We start from the raw sequence: 14,649 nt of genomic DNA, 5'->3' as shown, positions 1-14,649 counted from the left end.
CATTTTAATATTACACCCCAGAGGTGTTCAATAGGTACAGAGGAATTTCTTTGCCATAGTTAAAGAGGTTTGGAGACCAGATGAACAAATGACAACCGATTTTGATTTACTTGGAAAAATGAGTCATATCACTTATTATTAACTATTAAAGTAATTTAAAGCCCTTTGAGAATAGATCTAACACTGAAATGCTTTGAAGGTTTGATATGTCTTGTAATCCATAGATTATTAAAGTTAATTTCTCTTCTGAGATCCTACTTTCAGTAAGAAATGCATGCACACTAAAATGGTGTTGTTTTTTTTGTTTGTCTCTTTTTTATAACAAAGATGTACTTTAATTGGGTTTCTATTTATACTGCACTCAATAAAGGTATGGAGGCTGCAAGTGGGAGAAACCCTCCACAGTTCTGGCTTGCAAAGCATACAGAAAAGCACACCATTCATCCGCAAGTACACCCAAACCTTTCATTTCAGTTGGGTTGTGCTTGTGGGTGCATGGCGTTCTTTTCTCTGTATTTGTTCTTCATGTATAATTTAGACTACATTTTGCTTTAGAGACCCTTAGCGGATAAGGAAAAGAAGGCAATAACAATATGTTGATTTATATCACCGTGAAACATTTTTCCCCCATACTTCAAAGTAATTTTAATTGAATTTAATCCTCTTGACTTTCATTTACTTATAAATGAGTTTTAGTTGTAATGTTAGAATGAAACAGACTTTAGCAGTTAACAGGTTTTTAGTGTTTTTGATTATAGATTATTATATAATGTTTCTTGGGCTAGAAAATACTGAATGCTAAATACTGTCCTATATTAGATTATTTTAAAATGTTCCACTCTTCCACAAGTAGTAGAGGCATACCAATTTAGGTTAAAATACAGTTCATTTTAAAAGGTAAAAATGCTTGAGGAAATGATTAAAAGTACTGCAAATAATTTACCAGTTTATGACAATGATCAAGAATATATCTAAGCAGAAAATAAAATAAAAAAACCCGAACATCCAAACAAAAAAGATATATTCCAAAGGAACTATGTCATGTATAATCCCATCAGTTGTGTGCACGCATTTATCATTTTTCAGCTCTTCATCCATAGATCATAGGACACTAAGAGCCCAATTCATTAAAAATTGAATACTCTATTTAAGCTGGATGTTCCTCTACTTGGAGGAAAAGCATGGAACTGTTTTTTTTTTTTCTCTGAAAAGTCACATTTTTTCCATTCAATAAACCCTTGTTTCTCTCAGCTTCTAACTAGACAGCACTTCTCAGTTAATTGCTACACAACTTTCGAGCCTCATAATTGAACGTACAAAAGAAAATTCAACTGAAAAAATGTCTGCTATGTTCTTTGAAAATTAAAGAGTAATTCCAACCTGCCTTTAACATGCACACACATGTACACCTCTCACACATATCCCCCCCTTCTCATTCTGCCCCAGTTTTAAAACTCAGTTTAGTAGTCATGTTGTATTTGAATTCTTCTTGAAGCCTGTCAGTCCCTTAATCAGTTATATTACATCGACATTATTGGGTGCTGTATCTACAATTCTTACAGAATTTTCCCATCCCTGTTTATGCAGGTGTCTCCTGCACATCTAGATTGCTTGTTTAGAAAACACATCGCTTCACAGAACAACTTCCAAGTCCCAAGCAGCAGTGACACAGCCTGGTACCCTCAGCAGTGTGGACTTTGAAGACAGTGCTTTAAAACAAGAACTTTGGAATCACCAGATGATCTGGTCTGCTAATGAATGGAATCATCGTAATAAGGATCCAGTCTGCTAATGAATAAGCTGGGTACACGGGATGAGCAGGAGCAGGCAACAAGCATTTTCTGTGTTTCTGAGGAGATGGGGAAGGCTTTGGTGCATTTAGCAACAGACTTTCCTAATCTCTGGCAGAAACACAGTCAGATGTACAGATTACAAACAACACAGTGCCTGTCATTTCAAAATATGCCTGCATACCCTAAGGATCTTAGCTACCCATGTTCAGATTTATGCCTTACGTAGCTGCAAATCAAATTTTGGTATTGGCTTTCAAGTTAACACATCTATATTTGCATTGCTTACTGGGCTCTTCTGCCATCCTTACCACTACATACCACTAAATATGAAAGTATACACAGACTGGTCTTCTCCATTGGAGCAGATATGTTCTTTCCCTCTACAATATGTGATGCAAAAAAAATCTTTACACGAGACAACCAGGAAAGAGGAAGCCACCCCTCTCTCAAAATGTGCATTTTACCTACATACTATTTGTTTTCCTGACACATAAATCACTTATTCAGTAAGTTGTTATTGAAATGTATTTATGCTCATCAAGATAAATCTCCATTCATAACACCTGAAACTTTTCTGCCTATTAGAAAATTTCAGAACTTTATTCATCTGTACTCCACAGACATAACACCTTTACTGACCCTGTTAATGCACCTACTGCCAGCTAAGCTCACACAATATAAGGAGTTATTTTTTCCAGAGAAAAGCACATTAAAGCCAAAAGAAATTGCCTGTCTTCATTTGAATCCACTGTTACTGAAGACAAGATGGAAAACATAAACTTAAGACAGATGCCAAAGTACTATGATTAAAGGTGTACATATAGCAGGCACCATCCTACTCTCAGTCCTGTAACCACTGTATCCTGCTATACAATAACATGCAATGTTATTTCCTATTCAAAGTAATTACTGATGAGGGCAAATGCTGAATTTTTAATGGTGCCCACTGTAAAGAGCACACCACTTTAAATGAGAGATAATAAAGACCTGGTCCTAAGAGATAGGTCTGTCTACAGACTTTGCTTAGGAAAATTAAGTGGGGCAAATAAAGCACGTAAACATGAGTTTGCAGAAAATGCAAATTAAATGCCTTGTCCTAAATACACGTGTGGATTCACTGAAGTTTTTCCTCAAAGGAACAATCTTCTATGCATTCCACATGTTATCGTCATGAGTGCAGGAAGTTCTCCTTCAGCATCATCAGCAATCAGACCTACTGGTTTCCTGCACCACAGAGAAAGCAAAGGTGGACTGGAATAAAGACCCAGGACAGAATAGTCTCTCTGTGAGTCTGGGCTCTTCAGAAGGTGAGATAAATGGTGAAGAAAAGCTCCCTGTAAGAGACAGTTTCCGAGTTTTGCTGTGAGTATTTTTCCAGTTCTCCTGGCTGATGTACAGCAGTGGTTCGGCCTGCTCAGGAGCTGTTATGCCATAGCATGTCTCATAACATACCCTAATCCTTTCAAGCACTTTCAGTACCAGCAATGGATTCAGCAAGTGCAAGCTGGGTTAAAGGAGCAAAAGTTTTCCCCTTTTTTATTCAATTCTTTTCTTAGGAGTATACAGTAATTAGGAGTGGCCCCTTTTTTCTTGTATATATAGATGCTCGTTACCAATTACTACAGCAGAGACTGTGACCTGAGAACCAAACTGCAGCAACTGCTGCAGTCTCACCTCTTGCTCTCTGAGGGTGCGCTGCGGATCCTGGAAATGGCAAAGGTACAGCTTAGGATCGGTCAGGCAGAATGAGTAAAGTGTTTCAAGCTTTATTTTATACAATCTATTGCTCTTCAGTTTCTGAGGTCAGTTCCAGAAGCTGGGTATTACTACTGTAAGTCAAACCCAGAAAGTATGATCAAAGTAGAGACGTGTGATTCTCTATAGGGAAAGAGGTATCTGGGGAAGGCAGGTACCACCCTGGTGTGGGTGCAGCCACTTGTGGGAGCTACCATAGTATCACTCACACCCCAAACCCCTACTCCACTTGGAAGAAGGGGGCTCTGCGTGGCATCCTCTGAAGGCACTGTGACTCCCAGGGGTGCGGCCACCCCCATAGGTCATAGATTACTCTGCTATGTGGGACCATTCACAATTTAGGGTGCCAGTGAGCAGCACAGAAGAGAAGCCCTCTGAAATGCCCACTGCCTTCTCCAGCAGCAGGGCCAGCTGCAGTGTCTGCCTGCTTTAAAGCCTTTTAGCACTTCATAAAGCTGCCCTTAGCAGGCTACAAAGTTTACTCATTTCCATATGAGTTGTAAATGGCAGAGTGGAAAAGTCTGTGTTTTACAGAGGGAAGGGGAAAGGCTTCATGGGCTTCTTCAGAAGGCCAGGGCTGAAAGGGCAAAAAGGGTCTCCTCCAGTGGTCACAGCTCTACAGTGGGCTGAAAAGCAGAAGGCAACATGAAACCAAACTTCATTCACGGCAAACTATGTGAAACAGATACTAAACCATCTAATTTCATCTACATCTGGGGATAGGCTAGAATGAAAATACCCGCTACTTTTAATAATCTACTGATATACCCACTTAATAAAATCATGCATACTAATAATTATTATTAATAACAAATGAAGGAACCTCCACAAAGGCTGAAATTAAAACACGATGCAGACAACACAATGCAACTGACCAGAGGAAGGTCAGAGTGCCAGCAATTATAGACTGGTTAGACAAAACATCTTCATCCCATGATTTATATTTTTATAAATTGACCAAACTCCCTTCTAAATGTATGTTAAATAAGGTTAAGATTATTATTACCACGGAAAGTGGAAGAATTTCATTCAGCATTATCTCAGCGTACACTGACACAAAATACAATTCAGAATATGAGAACTGAGGATGTCTGGTGTTGTACAATACTATAGGAAAAATATGATCGAACTGTGGCTGGCAAGATCTCAATGCTTAATGGATATTAGTGTAGTGCAGGAATACCAGCATATGGTGTTCCATATTTTTGATCTAGGAAAGAGTTGCCTTTTATATAGCTCTTGATATCCACAGACCTCAGACTGGATTTGCACTCTTTTACATCACTGTAATCATTAAAAATGTTGTAACAAGAATGTGAGAACGATGCACACCTGACTTTATTGCGTGGTGTTATGCTAATATACCATGTTAATGAACTATACTAGGAATATTGAAAATGCAATAGCATCTTAATGCAATATTGATAAAAGACTGACATTCCTACTCATTCTGTCTCACTTGCAACAGTGCCTGGCAAATTATAGCTGTATTTTCATGATCATAAACTCAGAGGAAACATGTTCAGGGTCTGTCAACAGTTGAAAATAGTATTTGCCATACATTTGTGTCTATCTTCTTCATAAAATGTTTAATGCATTGTGTTTTACAGCACATTTCACATGACCAATATATGAAACTCTTTCCATGTAATGTGAGATAATGTAATAGCTCTAGTAAACCAAATGTGCAATAATATTTATATACATCTGCTTTTTATACAGAGTATCAGTATGCATGTTCATATGCACAAGATTCAATAATGTATATATATAACAGTGCAACATTAACTCTCTAAAGGCTTGAAATAACTTTCTTTTTTAGTTTGGTGTTGCCTGTGGAAATGGAGTTATGTGAAGGTTGCCAGCCCCTCTCACAAGAAAAGGGGAATGGAGAGACAACCAGCCTTTTAATAATGTTACGTTGAATACCCAAGTATTTCACTATTCTACCTCTATTAGCATAATACGAGCATGATAATATACTCACAAACATACAGCCTGTTTCAGCCATCAGTTTATCAAAGTTCTATTTGCTTTATAAATAAAACACTATAAGAAATTATTCCATAAGATTAGGAGGTAAATTCAGTCTCTGTGTAATTCAACAGACTTTAAAGGATTGCTCCAGAGAAGAATTTGGTTCTCCAGATCTCATGTATTCAAGGAGGAGTTTCAAGAAAATCGATTTTTTTTTAACAAGAGTTTTACAGAAGTCTGCTAAAACCTTAATAGAAGCTTTGAGCCAGAGACTCCTTTAATTCAACCCCTGAACTTTTGAACAACAATTTTATTTAGAAAGTTGATTTATTCATAAGTAAATAGGATACAGTGTGGATGAAGTACAAGGGATCAGGAGGCAGTTATTAGGTTTATAAGTACAAAAGCCTCACTGTTGCAGACAGTGGAGGCTCAGCAGTTACTGTACCTTTCAAAACTAATATGTAACCATATCTGTTTTAAAAGAGTGATTCATATTACTCCGAATGCATGAGAAACTCTTTCTCATCCCCACCACAGGAAACTTGAGTCTGATTTTAATGAGCTTCAATTGGAATGTGGCCTTTGAAAAGGAGTGCATTTGAAAAGATGGAACATTAAATTTTGTAATGATGTAAAACATCTTCAATTTTTGACAGGACAATGGTGCTTATTGTGCTTTATGGGCCCAGTGGTGATTCAAAGGTCACTTTGTATATGACTCCACAGACAGGGGCAGCAGTGAATGAAAATTAGGTTACATGTGATCAGCTTTATTATTAATCAGATGAAAATGGATTTTTAACATTTTTCTAATGAGCAACAGAGAAAGAAGAAAATACCATGAATAAAACTACAAGAGGGAACACCAAGACTGAAATGCACGATGTGCATAACCAAACTAATATGTATTAAATCTGAAATCCTTAAATACTGTATCAAGAAATAAAATGCAGCTACATATTTTTGTGTCATAAATATATAGAAAACTACTGAAATACCTACTGTAATTTACTATCTATTATGTCCTTTGTTTATAACTAACTAATGAACTGATTTCTTCGTACAGTATATTATAGCAGTGCCAGATAGCACTGCTACGGTTAAGGTTGTGTCAGCGCTTCCATTATAAATCCTGTTTTTCAGGGTTTTATAACTCAGCTGTAAAAATGCAGCCCAGGCTAAAACTGGGCGTACACGGTCTCTGCCAGGAAGCACATTTATTTTACAAATTTCCCCAAAATGTCTTTCAGAATATTCTGGTACTACACAGAATCTTTTAGGCTGGAAAAGACCTTTAAGATCGTCGAGTCCCACCAGTAACCCAGCACTGCCAAGTCCACCACCAAACTGTGTCCCCAAGTGCCACATCAACACATCTTCCAAATACCTCCAGGGACGGTGCTAAAATACTGCAGGAGTTCACTAGTTTAGGACTCTGCACTTGCTTAACTTTAGAAATGTGTTTGCTTGAAAGAAAAAAAACACAGCCGAAAAGGCATGCACCCTTATAAAAAGACAGACTAACACACTTTTACTCTGGAAAGAGCAAAAAATTAATAATATTTTTTAAATCCTTTGAAACATCACTCCTAAGCGGGATGCTGCTTTTTCATACCCTGGAATATTTTCATGCTAAATAAAACATAGTGCTACAGAATTAGATTGTTGAACATTTACCATTGGATCCACATGCTGCGAATGAACTTGTGTTAAACCTCACATTAATAAAGCACTTGATCACAAGAAGCCTGTGTGTCTAGCTCGGTGTTTAGCTCAGCCAAATGCCATTTGGCTATCAAAGACCTGTTTTGATTAGCAACTAGTGCCAAGAGCGGGGAGAGGAGTGGCTTGTAGAAGCGAGAAATGCTTCTTTTCACAGTTAATCACCCAAAGAGAAGCAGAAAAAAACCCGACAGAACAACGATGGCTGAGAGGCAAATCCAAACCCAGCTCTTCCGATAACAAAACATACTGCGGTCCCCATCCTGCCAGTCAACAGGACCGTGGGCACCACTGCGGAAAGCTCCTGGCCAGGACTGGGGCTGTCTGACCTGAAACATCATTATTTTCATCTTTGGAGGAACATTGTCATTAACATGCCTCGAAGGAATGCTGGGGAATGAACGTTGCAACAGCAAAAAGCCCCGGTCAGCACAAGCGATGGTGTGTTATACAGGAGGCCAGGACTATTTTCTGTTTTTCAAACAGATTTACTGGGATATAAGCTGGTGAGTGAAGGGGGCCACACGCAGCTGGGTGAAGAGCTCTGCATAATCCCTCCCTGCGCCCTTACCCAGCACACACTCCTAGGCTTGGCATGGGGAGAATGGACGTGTCCTCCTGTCCTGCTTGTGCTGCCTGTGCCCAGCCTGACCCAAGCTTTCCCACACTGGGCATTCCTGAAAGCACCCTATGACTCTGTACAAGGATGGCTGCTGCATCCCAAGCAGAGCTGTTATTCCCACCAACATGACATCAAAATACAGACAAGATGGTAGTCAACCTTTTTCATGTCTCTCCTTCCATCTAAAACGTTTCTGCTGAGGGTAAGTAAGGTTTTAGAAGGAGCAATGGTGGAGGTGAGGGAAAACTCACACAGCACTGGCTGCTCTGAGCACAAAGCCAGGGTGCCCCCAAACCGCTGCAGCTGACCAGCCAGCACCCCGGCCCAAGGACCATGGCCACAGCAGCTCTGGGCACCATGGGGCACCCTCCTCCCAGAGCCACTTCTTTCTGAGGAACACCTGAAGCTTGCACAAGTTTCCTATGTCCCTGTGCACCCACACAGGCACAACCACAGTCTTGGCCTAAAGCTGCCAAAACCAAACCCCTCAAGCTCCAGTACAATGGCATCGTCATATTCCAGCTTCCTCTATGGTGGGAAGTACCTGACAGAAAAACCACTTAGGCACGTCCAGTGCTGTAGCTTACTTGCAGCTTTGTATGTGACCCCTCCAGAGCCATGAGCGGATCCTTTCCTCAGCACCACAAGCCCACACTACGGCAGAGGGATGCTCTATTGCAGCTGCAGAGTGGTGTTGCCCACATAAAAAGCAAGTTCTGGGTAGAAGCAGGAATGTTTGAGTGACTGATGGCTGCAGACACAGCAGCTGCCAAACAGACAGACAGACTGATTGTTATTGACAGCAGAGGGTTTGAGGGAAAACCACAGACATTCCCCCAGGTTCAAAAGGGGGAGGTTTCAGCATCATCTTACTGTGCTTCCAAGGTGCTGCTGGCTCTTCTGCAAGGAGGGGGCTGAGGTAGTGTGCTGCACCCTGCTTTAATCAAGCAAGAGATGAGAGCAGCAGGAACCGGTGCTTGGTTAATGATGCATGGCTGCTCTGCTTGTGCTTTGTTAGCCTCTAACCCCTTCACTCCAGCCATGGGCTGGGGAGCCTGCCCCAAACAGACTTTTACATGGGATAGTCTCCTGCTTTCTGGCTTATTTCTGGGGGAAGATACATGGATAATTAATTTCCCATGTGCTTTATCTGAGTTTGTGATCCTGCTCTCGAGGAGGGCAGGGAGCACTGAAGCCTGTTGGTACAGTCTGAAAGGGAAGAGGGGGGAAGCAATATAAAATACCTATTTTGTTAAATAAGGATGCAAAATGTCCTTTGATCACTCTATGAGTCAGTTCCTGACAAGTGTTTATTCCACTGGCTATGGTCTCCATGACTATCCCAGGCTGCAATATTAATGTATGTCTCTTTAAGAAAATACATCCCATTTGCAGTATAGAGGATATGCCGTAGTATTTTTGATTATTATGCTGAATGGCCATGTAAAATGAGTATAGCATATTGGCACTGATTCCTGCTGTACTGAGGCTCCTTTGTGAAATTAGTTAATTAGTTCTTCCCCCTCCCCAAACTTCACTTGAATAAATTTGTGGTTAGCACAAGTATGAAGAATTTTGCTTTTCTTGCCTATTTTTTTCTCTTTTCCCTTCTTCAAAGGAAATTTCACCCATCAATTGGGATAGCACCATTTGCTTTGGATGAAGATGACCAGCTAAAGAAGTAGCGTTGACAAAAGTATGTTCTGTGTAGCAAAAAAGCTGCCCATGCTTTCCTTGAAAGTAACTGTCCATCACAGCGTAAGGTGAATAAACAGATTCTGCAGACTGTTATGAGCTTGTTAATTCTTTAATAAATTAACCACAAAAAAGTGTTAATTAACTAGTAAAAATGTTTAGGGATTCTTTGAGGGGAAAAAGCCTATGCACTGGAAAAGTGTATGCTTAGACCTATGTAAAAAATGCAGGTTTTTAACTCAATTTCTGAGACTTCTACAACAAAGTACAGAGAAAGGCAGATGAAATTATTTTCTGACTACATACACTGAATAAGCCCAATGGGAACTTCTGTATATAGTTATCAGTGGCACTGAAATCTGCTTAGGAAAGCAACAAGTCTTTTGTTCTGTTGACAACAGTTATTACAATTAATTCATTTTGTGATTGGTATTTGCACTGAGTGACAAGGTGTTATTTTACCTCAGTAAAAGTTAAAATGGTAATACCTACATGCAAAATAACACTGAGCTTGCTATCGCTCAGTGAAAGAAAAGCCTCTCCTCAGAAATGCCTGCTCAGCCACCATTCCTGTAAACCTGCAGTGTTAGCATTAGGCTTCTCCCCCTCCCATTTCCCCACAGTTTGTTTTTACTGCTCTAAAAGTTTCAGTGGAGGGGGGCAGGAAGAAAAAAGTTGTCTACTTTTTGCTGAAAGACAAAAGAAAACATAAGTGAACACAAGAGGTTCCACTTAAACTTGAGAAGAAACTTCTTCTCAGTGAGGGTGACAGAACACTGGAACAGGCTGCCCAGGGAGGTTGTGGAGTCTCCTTCTCTGGAGACATTCAAAACCCGCCTGGACACATTCCTGTGTAACCTTATCTAGGTGTTCCTGCTCCGGCAGGGGGATTGGACTAGATGATCTTTTGAGGTCCCTTCCAATCTCTAACATACTGTGATACTGTGATACTGTGATACAACAAAAGGCCTGCAAGCACTCAGCTGCATCCTGAAGGGAGATGCCTGCTTCAGGAACAGGCTCCCAGGCTGGGGTCGCATTGCCAAGGGCAGGACACAGCATCCTCTTGGATGAGTCCCACTGTGGCAGGGGCTGGGAAGCGGTTCCTGGGGCTCTGAGCTATCAGCATACCCTTTACCAGGGTAGGAGACAGGCAAGTCCAACCATGAGCACAACACCAGGATGCTTTCCATGCTGCCTTGGGAGTGCTGAAAAGGAGGGTCCTTCCTTCCCTGAGGCTGCAATGGTCCATGCTGGAGGATGTGCAGCAGGAGGGCCAGGAGACCCTGGATAAGGATGGATAAGGAGCTGCTCAGGAAAATTCAAAGGAAAAAAAAGGCTTATAGAAGGTGGAAGCAGGGACAGGCGGCCTGGGAAGAATACAGGGATGTTGTCCAGGAAGCTAGGGACCAGGTTAGGAAAGCTAAGGCCCAGTTAGAATTCAACTTGGCTAGGGATGTGAAAGGTAACAGGAAGGGATTCTATAGGTACGTAGCGAATAAAAGACAGACTAGGGATGATGCAGACCCCCTCCAGAAGCTATCAGGAGAACTGGCTACCCTGGATCTGGAGAAGGCTGAGGTTCTTAATGACTTCTTTGCCTCAGGCTTCACTGGCAAAGGCTCTGATCGCACCACCCAAGTCTTGGAAGGCGAACACAGGGACTGTGAGAATGAAGACCCTGGGCCCACTGTAGGAGAGGATCTGGTTCGAGACCATCTTAAAAACCTAAACGTACACAAGTCCATGGGACCTGACAACATCCATTCGTGGGTCCTGAAGGAGCTGGTGAATGAAGTTGCTAAGCCACTGTCCATCATATTTGAAAAATCATGGCAGTCAGGTGAAGTTCCCGACGACCAGAAGAAGGGAAATATAACCCCCATTTTCAAGAAGGGAAAAATGGATGACCCAGGGGAACTACAGACCAGTCAGTCTCACCTCTGGGCCTGGCAAACTCTTGGAGCAGATTCTCCAGGAAGGCGTGGTAAGGCACATGGAAAACAAGGAGGTGGTTGGTGACAGCCAGCATGGCTTCACTAAGGGGAAATCCTGCCTGACCAATTTGGTGGCCTTCTAGGATGGGGCTATGAAACTGATGGACAGGGGCAGAGCAGTTGACATCATCTACCTGGATTTGTGCAAAGCGTGCGACACTGTCCCACATGACATCCTTGTCTTTAAATTGAAGAGACATCAATTTGATGGGTGGACCACTCGGTGGATAAAGAACTGGCTGGATGGCCACATGGAAAGAGTTGTGGTCCAGCTGGAGACCAGTAACGAGTGGTGTCCCTCAGGGATTGGTGTTGAGACCGGTCTTGTTCGACATCTTTGCTGGTGACATGGACAGTGGGATTGAGTGCGCCCACAGCAAGTTTGCCGATGACACCATGACATGAGCCGGCTTCAGTGTGCACTCGCAGCCCAGAAAGCCAACCGTATCCTGGGCTGCATCAAAAGGAGCATGACCAGCAGGTCGAAGGAGGTGATCCTGCCCCTCTACTCTGCTCTCGTGAGACCTCACTTGGAGTATTGTGTGCAGTTCTGGTGTCCTCAACATAAAAAGGACATGGAACTGTTCGAACAAGTCCAGAGGAGGGCCACAAGGATGATCAGGGGACTGGAGCACCTCCCGTATGAAGACAGGATGAGAAAGTTGGGGCTGTTCAGCCTGGAGAAGAGAAGGCTGCGTGGAGACCTCATAGCAGCCTTCCAGTATCTGAAGGGGGCCTACAAGGATGCTGGGGATGGACTCTTCATCAGGGACTGTAGTGACAGGACAAGGGGTAACGGGTTCAAACTTAAACAGGGGAAGTTTAGATTGGATATAAGGAAGAAATTCTTTACTGTGAGGGTGGTGAGGCACTGGAATGGGTTGCCCAGGGGGGTTGTGAATGCTTCATCCCTGACGGTGTTCAAGCCAGGCTGGATGAGGCCTTGGGTGACATGGTTTAGCGTGGGGTGTCCCTGCCCATGGCAGGGGGGTTGGAACTTGATGATCTTAAGGTCCTTTGCAACCCTGACTATTCTATGATTCTATGATTCTATGCTGCCTGTCCCCCCAGAGCAGCAAAAGGCAGTCGACTCATTGTGGTTCTGCTCCTTGCAGGAATACAGGATGTGTGGAGCCCTGAGCAGTCCTGAGTGGGAAACGAAGGGTCTCCCACCTCTCAAGGCAGGGCAAGGTGCCAGGCAGATGCTGGTGTCTCACGAGCCATAGAGCTCAAAGCAGCAGCTTATGAGTTAAAAGACTTCGGGAGTAATTCAGATGCTGCTTTGACCTGTCCCTCAGTGTCTTTCTGCCCACAGAAAATACCTGTGCAGAGCCTGAGAGACCTCGACACCTGTGGAGCTGCCCTGTACCACTGCAGAAGCTGTGGTACACAGCTACCAATTTCAGACCCAGCAGATTCACATCTGGATCTATTCCCTCTCTGTGAAACAGCTGCATACATCTGCACGAGAAGGGGGCCTCTGTGCTGGCCAGCAAACCCTTGGCTGCCCATTTTTAGCACAAGAAAGACAAAACAAGGAGCAAGGAGCATTAGATGGTATAAATTTTACCTTTTCTGGCAGGACCCAGCAAACCAAGGGAAGTTTGCAGAGCTAGCAAATGGCAAATAACCCATTAGCTATGGATTGCTCAGCACGTCTCTACTTTTATTATAAGTTAGCCTCACTAAACCACTGACTTAACAGAGAATCATTATAAATCCCCATTTTGAATTTTTTTATTAGCAGTATTTATCACCTTCTCAAAATCAATCCTATATTTTTAAATTAAAACAAATGACTACTTGTAGTGCAATCAATATTAGTACATTTCCCTTTTTTTTAAAGGAGAAAAAATGGAATACAAAGAAATGTCCTTCTTTGGCTGCATCAATCCAATTTCAATATAATTCAATATTTAATAAATATAATCCTCTGTGTCTGTGCAGGGAAACATCATAAAAAATGCAAAAGGTTTCCTGGTCTCCAATAACTTGCATGAAACAAAGTGTTTCCTTATTCCTTCCATAAATACTGCAGTCTTATGCTACTGGGATTTTTTCTCTTCCTGTGTATTAGGAAGAGTTTGCTCTCATTGTGTATAAGAAAGGAGGCTTACATATTTCATGATTAAAAATCCAAAATGCTACCTCCCATCTCAAAAAAAAAAAAAAAAAAAAAAAAAAATTACCATCTTTATCTCTTTGCACTTCTTCGGCTTTTGTTTTGGAAAGGGCAAAGAAGAAAACCCTTATATAATACCTAATTTGTACATCTGTGGTTTCCCTCTGACTTGTGCAGGCACCATATGTTTTTAATTATCATAATAGCCTTAAAGAACCTGTTCAGGGGGAAACACATATGATCCTTTTATTACCAGTTTGTAATTTAAACAGTTTTAACAGAAAAGGTCTGGCTATAAGGGACTGAGAGGCACAAAGGTCTAAAAACCCCATTATTGACCTCTGTAAGCATGAGTTCAGATCCCACCCACTGAGGTGGGACCCGGCTGGCCCGCCTTTGACAGAGGTAATCAGTCGCATGTGAAACGGCTCTTCAGGACCTTAAAAGACATAATCTCCAATCTCAAATGACTCGATGTTTCAGTCCACACAATGAAAATGGGGTCTATGAATGTTATCATGCACCTGATCTGCGCTTTCCTCTCCCTGGTGAAAGCTCCAGGGTGATGGTGCTGTAGGAGAAGCCCTGTGAATGCCAGGAGCCCCGAATTTCACCAATTCCCATCAGTTGTCGCCCTTTCAAATTCCTGGTTTTGTCCTTTATACAAACACAAGGCTGGTGGGCGCGCCAGTCTCCCAGCCACGGGAAACATCCGGATTCTCAGAGGTAGGAATTAAATTTAACAAGTTCAATTCACTCCTGATTCTGGACATCTAAACACATAATCAGACTGATAATGTTATTAATTACCATTCAAATGACAACCTTTGACACTGGCATGCTCCCACAACCTCCCTACTCCAGTAAAAAATCATTGGCATGAAAACCCGCAGTCTTACGAACAGAAATTGCAAATAAGCAGGCACTGAATAACTGGGAGTGAGCAAAATCCTACTTTTCAGA

At 42.0% G+C, this 14,649-nt stretch overlaps 1 protein-coding gene across 1 annotated transcript in view; it reads right to left on the bottom strand.

Moving 5' to 3' along the window:
* The window catches only part of ZNF536 (zinc finger protein 536), a gene marked incomplete at both ends in the record, with an annotated part of 188,691 nt that overhangs the window by 92,404 nt on the left and 81,638 nt on the right, over positions 1-14,649 (bottom strand). The window lies entirely within an intron of this gene.

Source organism: Psittacula echo (genome assembly GCF_963264785.1).
Source record: "Psittacula echo genome assembly, chromosome: Z".
NCBI classification, from domain to species: Eukaryota; Metazoa; Chordata; class Aves; order Psittaciformes; family Psittacidae; genus Psittacula; species Psittacula echo.
This window is presented reverse-complemented; position numbering and strand designations above follow the sequence as displayed.